We start from the raw sequence: 10615 nt of genomic DNA on the forward strand, positions 1-10615 counted from the left end.
CGTGCACCCAGCTCTGGCTTCGGATGGTGCAAAGGCTTCCATCCGCAGCGCCTTTCTGCTGCAGGGGCACTTCCTGCCCTGAAAGATCTGATTTACCAGAAAATAAAAAGCGTCTTCGCCCAACGGAGCAGCAGGGACATGAAGTCAAAGGTTTCCCACGGCTGAGTCAGCAGGCGGGCAGCTGGGGATCACTTCCTGTGTCACCCCGTGCGGGGAGGGAAGTTGGCTGGACTGCACTGGGGACTGCTGTCCGCTCCAGGGACCTGCCAGGCTCACTGCGTGGAATGTTCTGGAATGTTCTGCCCTCCAGACAGGGGAAAGCTAGCCCCGTGGACCAGGAAGGAAACACACTCATTTTCTTACTCCTGCTTCTCACTGCAGGGACGCGAGGGCTGCGTGGGGAGATGCGAGCAGGAGGCCTTCCCTACGACTAGATGGAGGCAGCTCTGTTCTTCCTTTTTAGATTGAATATGTTATTGACTCTGAATGAGAAACACAGTGTCCATTGCTTTTGTTGTGACTCTTCTGTGCACATGCTTTTTATCTTATTTTTATAATATATTTTTATTGATTTTTTAAAAATGTATTTTTATTGATCTCAGAGAGGAAGGAGAGGGAGAGAGAGAGAAACATCCATGATGAGAGAGAATCATGGGTCGGTTGCCTCCTGCACGCCCCACACTGGGGGTTGAGCCCGCCACTTGCCTCCCGCACGCCCCACACTGGGGGTCGAGCCCGCCACCCGGTCATGTGCCCTGACCTCCTGGTTCCTAGGTCGACGCTCAACCACTGAGCCACGCCGGTTGGGCCAAAATAATTCTCCATCGTCTCTTTGTCCTCAATCCCTAAAAAAACCCAAACACACAGGCTTGGGCGTCTGGATTCTGAATCCTGCCATGCCCTTGGCTCCCACGACACCAAATGCCTGGTACATGGTGTTGTGGGCTTTTCGAGAGCTTCCCCTCCACCAGCGGCATTAACCAGCCATCGGTCAATTGATCAACAAACAGATGGGTAATAGCATTCACTCAACAAACCAATGGGTAATAGCATTCTGGGGTGCCACGGGGTGCCCTGGGGTGGTGGTTTGGCGAACCCCGGGAACGGGCTGTCTGCTGAAAGTCCCGATTGGGAGGCCTGTTCACCCCTGAGCAACACGTGACTCCCTTCCCAGCCAGACAGCCCCGACCCCCCGGGGCACTGCATACACTCATCAGCGCGTCACCCAGCCCTCGCGCTCGGTCATTATCTCCCCTTGGCAGGGGAGTAAACTGAGTCACGGAAGTTGAAAGATCCGCTGAAGGCAATGCCAGGAGCCAGGGCAGAGCAGGGCCCGCCTCAGACTGGCTGGCTCCTCGTCTGGCGAGGCCGCCACAGAAGGTGCTGGAAGGGGACCCGGGCTCCCGGGCTCCCAGGGTCCCGCCCGCAGGGCCACCAGTCTCCGTCCGCTGCTCTGCACTCATGCCCACGCCCGGGACAGAGGTTCCCGCACGGGACACCACCGTCCCAGGGCAAAGCTCTGCTTTTTCTTCTTTTTAAAAAAAATATATTCTTATTGATGTCAGAGAGGAAGGGAGAGGGAGGGAGAGAGAAACATCCATGATGAGAGAGAATCTTGGATCGGCTGCCTCCTGCACACCCCACTCTGGGGATCGACCCTACCATCCGGGCATGTGCCCCGATGGGGAATCGAACTGCGACCTCCTGGTTCATAGGTCGACCTTCAACCACTGAGCCACACTGGCCGGGCTGAGCCCATTTCTTATACTGGGCTCCACTGTCCACCAGGGAAACAGGAAATGCAGGCTCCTTGCTCTCCGGCCCCGGCAGTGGGTGCGGGCCCGGAGGGTGCCTACGCTGTGCACAGCTGCGGCTGTGGTTAGAGCGGAGTGTCCCTGGCCTGCTCTGCTTCCTGCTCGTTTCGGGAAACTTCTGGATTGACTTGTGAGTTACCAGTTACCCTCCCAACGAACCCCGTTCCTGGTGAGGTTCCCCCGCGTTGAGCTCTGGGTGTGTGTAGCTGCCTGGGGATGGGCTGGGAAGCCAGGGAGGTTTTCCCTTCCAAGAGCCGGGACCTGGCTGCCGATAACCGACGGCGTGAGCGCCGTGGGGCAGAGGGCTCGGCCTCCAGGCACCGCTGGCTGAGAAGGCCTCGCTGTGTTCATGGTTTTAGCAACACCCGTCACCGCCCGGTTTTGCCCGTTCGCTGTTGGTCTCCCAAACTGTTTCCTAAGGGGAACCTCCCCGATTCTGTGCCCGGCCTCCCCGATATTCTGAAATAAAGGCCGGAGGGACGAATGAAAACCTCTGTCCTCTGAGCTGTGCCCCTGGTGGGTCAAGGGCAGGCTCCGGACCAGCCCCTGGCCCTGTGCCCTCCAGCGCTCGGTCATGGTCATCGTCCGTCCTGGGTCCTGGTTACACTCCTGGGTGACAGCCGCCCCCAGGACTGCGGAGAGAGGAGGCAGGGCCTGGTGTGTGGGGAGCAGGGACACGGGTCTGTGTGTTAATGTCGGTGTCAACGCCAGACGGCGAGCCACCCGCTGGCAGTGAGGGCACCATTTGCACCCGCAGCTGTGAGCCCAGAACGGAGGGGTGTGGGGGGCGCTCCCCGCCGGCCCCCGAAACAAGCCCTGCGTGTCCCCCAGCCCTCGCCGCGCCCTGACTCAGTTTGCCCACCAGGGCAAAGGGGAGACCGTGACAGCTCCAGACTTGTTTGCAAAACACACCAAGGGCCTTGAAAGGAAGGTGGTGTTTAAGGTGAGTTCAAAGCCCGGTTTAATTATTTTATGGCCCCTTTTATTCCTGAGACTTCTCTGTTGGCTTGGCTCACGAGCCCGAGCCCCGAGCCATAAAATCCGTTTATGCAGGCGCCCTTCACACTCGGCGGGTCCCACCTGCGCAGTTCAATCGGGGTGGGGGGTGCTGGGACCCGGGCGGGCCCAGCCCAGCAGGGACGCGCGCCATTGCAGCCTGATCGAGGCCGTTCCCCTGTCCCGGACCCTGCTCCGTGGTGGATGCTGATCACTGTCCGGGTGGCCAGCTCCTGCCCCCAGGAATGGGGTGGGCGCGCATTGTGGGCTCTGCCAGTTGGGATGGCCCCAAACTCCCCATCGACCGCGCTCGTTCTTGTGGGGTCGCACCAAACCACTTCCTGTCCCTTCCATATGTTGGGCTCTCTCTCTTTATATATATATATTTTAATTGATTTCAGAGAGAAAGAGAGAGAGAGAAACATCAATGAGGAGAGAGAATCATGGATCGGCTGCCTCCTGCACGCCCCACACTGGGGATGGAGCCCGAAACCCGGGCCTGTGCCCTGACCGGGAATCGAACCGTGACCTCCTGGTTCATAGGTGGACGCTCAACCACTGAGCCACGCCGGCCGGGCTGGCTTTCTTTGTAATGTTCCGTGTTTGTTATTTGTCCCTAGCCTGTGTCCACAGAGCAATGAAACAAGGAAAAAGATAAAACCGGGCTCTAAGGGCACATGCTTCATGGTCTCTGTGCCCCCCCAAAACCCTCCCCCCCACCAACTCCCTCATTCTCAAACTGCCTGGGCATTCCTCCCTCTCTCAGGCTGGGTTTTCCAACCTAACTTTTATGGCATTTTCCTCGATTAAAGGTTAACGCCTTCATGTTCCCCGCTCCGCCCCCAGTATCACAAAGGGCTTAGGGTCGTGGTCAAGGCTCCGGTTAACAGAAAGGAACACGTTAATTATCTACAAGCCCCGGGGCAGACGAGCCCCGACCCCAGCGCTGACCTTCAGCCGCACCTGGGCCAGGGGCTGGCCCAGCTCCAGTCCCGGGGGTCCTGGGCCTCAGCGCTGGCCAAGGTCGAACCCGCTGAGCAGTGCTGCTGCCGTGAGCACACCCTTCACCCCGGGACCCTGCAAGGAGGCCAGGCTGCACCTCTGTTTAGTCTGGCCACGTGGCTCCGTGGTTGAGCATCAACCTGTGAACCAGGAGGTCACGGCTCGATTCCCAGGTCAGGGCACGTGCCCGGGTTGTGAGTTCGATCCCCAGTGTGGGGCGTGCAGGAGGCAGCCGATCCGTGATTCTCTCTCACCATGGATGCTCCTATCTCTCTCCCCCTCTCCCTTCCTCTCTGAAATCAATAAAAATATATTAAAAGAAAAAATAAAGTGGGGCAGCCTGGGAAGGTTTCCCTCAGCCCCCGGTGCCCCGGATGCACGACCCAGATGCTGGCAGGCGGCAGGCACCCTGCCAGGGACGGGGAGGAGAGGAGGAGGAGGAGGAAGAAGAAGAAGAAGAAAGTGTGGAGGGATCCCCTCTGCACCCGGGAGAGAAGGGCTGAGCAGCTGGGACCAGCTCAGCGTCTGGATGGTGCCCAGGGGTAGAGCCACTTTGGAGCAAACATCCCCTGGTTCACAGCGGGTCTGCTGCAGGCAGGGGTGGCCAGGGGCCAGGCGGGCTGTGGTCCAGACCCCTGCTCGCTGGCTCGCTCTCCCTCCACAGGAAAAGCACAAGGGAGGCCCCAATGGGCTTATGAGGGAAGAGGTGTGGGGTCCTGGTTACTGTCAGGCGCTCGGGCCCTGCTCCTGCCTCCTCCGGCCCCGGCTCGGCCGCCCGGGGCCCCAGAACCAAACATCTCCACGTGAGGCAGCCTGGCTGGGTGTTCTCCGCCCTCGGCAGTGACCTCGAGTGACCTCTGAGGCGGCTCCGAGCCAGGCCCCCTGCCAGGTGCACCTGCTGTGTTCCCGGCCGCCCTGTGACCTGGCGTCCGGGCCTGGGCCACACTCAGCAGACGGCACTCCGTGCCCTGTGTCCTCTCCAGGCTACGCCCCCCACTCCCCCAGGCACCCTGGGGGGCAGTGCGGGCAGCCGGGCCTCTTGTTCACACCGTGGTCACAGCGCCTGCCCAGTGGGGTGCACTGACCCCTCAACATGTGAGGTGTCACCGTCTGAGATGGCGCTGTCCACATCGCTCATATGACTTGTTCAAGGTCAGATAGTGAAAAAAAAAGTGTGAAATAGCCCCGGCCGGTTTGGCTCAGTGGATAGAGCGTTGACCTGAGGACCGAGCGGTCCCAGGTTCGATTCTGGTCAAGGCCACATACCTCGTCTTCGGGCTCCTCCCCGGCCCTGGTGGGGGCATGGAGGGGAGGCAACCAATCGATGTGTTTCTCTCACGTCGATGTTTCTCTCTCTGTCTTCCTCTCTATCTTCCACGCTCTCTAAAAATCAATGGGAAAATATCCTTGGGTGAGGATTTTTTTGAAAAGTGTGAAATCTCACACTGATAATTTTTATGTTTATGTTAAAAAAAAAAAAAAGAGTTCACGTCCTCAGGTGCTCACTGCCCTCGGTCAGCGATTCCACACAGAGCAGCGGTTCTCAACCTGTGGGTCGCGACCCCTTTGGCGGTCGAACGACCCTTTCACAGGGGTCGCCTCAGATCATCCTGCATATCAGATATTTACATGATGATTCATCACAGTCGCAACATGACAGTGATGATGTAGCAACGAAAATAATGTTATGGTTGGGTCACAACATGAGGAACGGTATTTATAGGGCCAGAAGGTTGAGAGCCACTGCCATAGAGCCTAAGTCCCTGAAATAAAATGTAGCCGCATGTGTCATTCTATTATTTTTAAATATATTTTTATTGATTTCAGAAAGGAAGGGAGAAGGAGAGAGAGAAAGATAGAAACATCCATGGATCGGCTGCCTCCTGCACGCCCCCTACTGAGGATGGAGCCCACAACCCGGGCATGTGGCCTTCACCGGGAATCAAACCGTGACCTCCTGGTTCATAGGTCGATGCTCGACCACTGAGCAGGACTTGGACTCCTGCCGCCTCACGGTGAAACGTGTGTCCGGTTCTGCGAGTGTGAATTCTGGGCCCCGAGGCCACACGTTACCCGGGGACCCCCGTTGGCTCGCCCTCTGCAGTCACGGCCCCAGTGGCCTCTGGGAAAGTCCCGGGCTCCGCAGGGACTTGCCAGGTGATAATTACAGGTGAGCAGGGACCCCCCTGCCTCCCACACTGACTCATAATTATTTACCTCCACAGGCTCCAGGGGGCTGATGGGAGATTAGCCGAACAGGGAGAAGACGGGCAGGCGGGTCCCCTGGAAGCTGCCCCGTCAGCCCATCTCACAGCGCCTGCCTGTTTCGGCCTCAGGGGCTGCGAGGCCGGGGATGGCGGAGAGCTGCTCGTTGCCTCTCGGCCACCGGCCACCGGCCCAAACCTGCTGCTCCCTCCCAGGTTCTGGGAGACAGACTAGAGGCCCCTGGAGAGCAGGGGCTTGTTCCCAGGGAACGATTCCCACCGGCATGAGCTCTTATTTTGTTTGTTTTGTGGTTTTTAAAATATATATATTTTATTGATTTTTTTACAGAGAGGAAGGGAGAGGGATAGAGAGTTAGAAACATCGATGAGAGAGAAACATCCATCAGCTGCCTCCTGCACACTCCCTACTGGGGATGTACCCGCAACCAAGGTACATGCCCTTGACCGGAATCGAACCTGGGACCCTTGAGTCCGCAGGCCGACGCTCTATCCACTGAGCCAAACCGATGAGGGCTTGTTTGTTTGTTTATTTGTTTTTAGAGAGAGTGGAGGGGAAGGGGAGATACAGAGAGAGAGAAACTTTGCTATGAGAGAGACACATCCATTGGTTGCCTCCCACACAGGCCCCTGACTGGGGCAGGGGATTGAACTTGCAACCCAGGTACGTGCCCTTGGCCAGGAATTGAACCCAGGACCCTTCAGTCCGCAGGCCGACGCTCTATCCACGGAGCCAAACCGGCCGGGGCTCATTTTTCCGCGTTTGGGAGGATTCTCGGGGGAAGCCATCTGGTCCTGATGTTTCTTTAGGAAAGGTTTTCATTACGGATCTCATTTATTGAATGGATAGAAAACTATAAATTAGTTCGGAACAGCCTCTTCTCTTATTTAGTAGCTGCAGGCTATATTGTTAGGTCATTTTTTTTGTTTTGTTTTTTTGTTTTGTTTTTCATTCCTGATATTCATATTTGCGCCTCAACCTCTTTTAAAGAAATCAGTCTTGTTGGGAGCTTATCCGTCTCATTCCTCTCTTGAAAAGGCGGTTGTTGGCTTTGTTGGTTTTCCTTGTTGCATTATTGTGTTCTGCTTCATTAACTCCCCCGGCTTATTGTTTCCAGCCGTGTGTTATCTTGGGGTTTCATTTGCTGTTCTTTTCTTAAAGTCTGAAGATGGAAACCCGGGTCGTTGTTTCTCCATCCTTTCTTCTCTCCCAGTGACGCATTCGAGCCGTAAATCTCTCCTAAGCGTGCTCTGACTGCGCCCCATACGTTGGGATATGTTTTATTATCGTTTCACAGAATATTTTCCAGTTTCCACTGTGGTTTTCGACATTGACTCATGGGTTGTTTGGAAACGTATTGCTTCATTTTACATCACATCCATCCAGTCGAGGACCGAGCTCCGTAAAAAAGGGTTCCGGCCCGGCCAGACGTCGCTCGGTGGTTCAGCGTCGACCTATGAACCAGGGGGTCACGGTTCGATTCCCAGGTCAGGGCACATGCCCGGGTTGCGGGCTCGATCCCCGATGTGGTGGGCGTGCAGGAGGCAGCCGATCCATGATTCTCTCTATGTGGGGCGAGTGCAGGAGGCAGCTGATCCATGATTCTCTCTCATCATTGATGTTTCTATCTCTCCCTCTCCCTTCCTCTCTGAAATCAATACCAATATATTTTTAAAAGAATAAAGAAAGTCAGGAGGTTTTAATCTGGCCTTCCTCCTTGCTGGACCCCGAGTTCCTTTTCGGCCATCCCAGCCCCATCAGACTCCCGGGAGCTCTGGTGAACTTGCCAGCGTCCCTGCGTCCCAGCTGCTGCCTGGGCATCGCACGTGCCCAGGAGAAGGGCGCCGAGCCCACCCTCTGCTCTCGCCTGGTCTCTGCCATCTTAGCTCCTTAGCTCCTCATTGCATTGGTAGTGTTTACATGCCTTCCACGACCGGGAATCGAACCGTGACCTCCTGGTTCATATGTCGACGCTCAACCACTGAGCCACGCCGGCCGGGCTGACCTTTTGTTTCTCGACAATTTTTCTCAGAAGAGCCAGTTCCCCTAAAGGAGGCTAAACCCCAGAACCTTTGAGAGTCAGAGGCAGCTCCCAGGAAGCGCCCGGCCCTCCAGGGGGAGGCTCAGTGTCCGGAGCACGTGCCCCCTCCCTGCCCCTTGCAGGCTTCCCTCCAAATCGACTCAGAGGCTGCTCAGCCCTGACCACCCTTCATCCTCCTTGGAGCAACCCCACCACCCACCCCTGGCCTCCCGGCCTTGCAAAGCCCGCTCTGCGACAAGTCTCCCGCGCCCTTGAGCTTGAACGTGACATTGGCAAGACGCGCTTCCCCCTCACGTGGTTTCCTCTTTCCTTTGCAGTTGAAAACCGTGACCACGAACGTGGCTGCCACAACCCCCGGCAACAGGCGCTTGCGTAATGGGGTTGGGGACAGTGTGTGGGGACCAGGAGGTGGGGGTGAGCCTGTCCATCCCTGGAGAGATCCATTCTGGGGAGGAAGGAGTCTTCCCGGGGACTGCCTTGCCCCCCGCCCCCTCCCTCCTCCCCAGGAGAGTCGGACATGGTCCGATTCCTGGTCTTTGCTCAGCATCTAGGTTCCGCACAGACCCTGGAGCTGGAAGTCAGACGAACTGCTCAAACCCCAGGGCATCCCCTACAGCGGTTCTCAACCTTCCTCATGCCGCGACCCTTTAATACAGTTCCTCATGTTGTGGTGACCCCCAACCATCACATTATTTTCGTGGCTATTTCATCACTGTGATGTTGCTACTGTTATGAATCGTCATGTAAATATCTGATAGGCAGGGGGTATTTTCAGGGTTCGCGACCCACAGGTTGAGAACCGCTGATAGGAGTTGGCGACCTTGGGCGTGCGCCTTCACCTGCCTCAGTTTCCCCACTGTGACGTGGGTGGTTCCATGGTACCCACCTTGTAGGGCTATTGTAGGGTTTCAATGAACAAATAGCCCGGCTGGGGTGGCTCAGTGGTTGAGTGTCACCTATGAACCAGGAGGTCACGGTTAGATTCCCCGTCAGGGCACATGCCTGGATTGCGGGCTCCATCCCCTGCGTGGGGCGTGCAGGAGGCAGCTGACCCATGATTCTCTCTCATCATTGATGTCTCTCTCTCTCTTTCTCTCTCTCTCTCTTCCTCTGTCCACATCTCTAAAAATCAATAAAAACATATTTTAAGAAAACAAACAAATACACTTAAAGCTCTTAAAACAGTGCCCTGCGCCGTCCGGGCCGTGTCCGCCGTCCCCGTGGGTCTCGGCGTCGGTCTCCGCGTTGCACCGTTGTCGGCCGACATTGGCGATGTAGCCACGTTCTCAGTAGCCCGTTAGGCCGATTCGCAGTAGCAGCTGTTTTTTTTTATTTTTCTTAAACATCAGTTTTCATGTGGGGCACCCTTTCTTGGGGAAATTGCAAAAATTAATTCGTTTTTAAGCAACGCAACAGCACTTGTGGGGTGTGTAACAAACTTGTGAAATTTGCGGAACTTGGCGGTTGAGGTTCTCTCGGTCCCACTTCCCTGGGGCCTGGGGGACCTTCGCTGTGTCTCTTTTCTCTCCGGCTCAAAGCCCATCTCGCCCGCTGGGGCTGGCCCTCGCCTCTCAGACCGGACCGGAGAGGCCATGACTTCTAAGGCAGCCAGGGCTGTTTCCCCGCTGTTATTCCAGAAAGTCCAGCAGCCATAGGTGGATGGTGACCCCAATGAGAGGCCAGTCTTTTTTTTTATTTTTTATTTTTATTGATTTCAGAGAGGAAGGGAGAGGGAGAGATAGAAACATTAATGATGAGAGAGAGTCATGGATCGGCTGCCTCCTGCAGGTCCCACACTGAGGATCCAGCCCACAACACCAGCATGTGCCCTTGAGCGGAATGGAACCCGGGACCCTTTAGTCCGCAGGCCGATGCTCTATCCACTGAGCCAAACCAGCCAGGGCAGCGAGATGATTCCCACGCGTCGGCGTCACCGGGCTTGTGCCGGCCCTACGGTGCTGGTCCGAGCCGAGCACGCGAGGCTGCACGTGTTTCTGTCTCCTCCGAACTCTTTGCTGGAAGCTCAGCGTCACTGGGTCGGGACGTAGACAGGGTCAAGGCCAACGGGATGAGCAGAACTCAGGGCCACAGCCTCACCTGCTGGGCCAGGCCCTTGCCCTCACAGAGGCAGCCCTGTCTTCACGAAATGACTGACCGGGAGCCAGAGCTCGGGGGTGGGGTGCTTCCTGTCTTGGTATTTGGAAGGGGAGCCCCTATATTCACCTGTTCACTGTAAAGCACCTGGGATCCGGGCCCCAGGCTCGGTGCCCACCTGGTGGCCAGCCGTCACCAGCCACGGACATTCTGTGTGCAGACCTGGCATGAGGACCCAATGCCCCTGAAGGGCTCAGAGCGATGCCTGGCGGGCGGCACCCGTGGACAGAGCATCGGCCTGCGGACCGAAGGGTCCTGGGACTTTGTCCGCTACATTATTATAAACAAGAAACTGTCTCGGCCCGGCCGGCGTGGCTCAGGGGTGGAGCGTCAACCTGTGAACCAGGAGGTCACGGTTCGATTCCCCGTCAGGGCACGTGCCCTG

This window comes from Myotis brandtii, unplaced genomic scaffold, assembly GCF_000412655.1.
Source record: "Myotis brandtii unplaced genomic scaffold, ASM41265v1 scaffold679, whole genome shotgun sequence".
Lineage (NCBI taxonomy): Eukaryota > Metazoa > Chordata > Mammalia > Chiroptera > Vespertilionidae > Myotis > Myotis brandtii.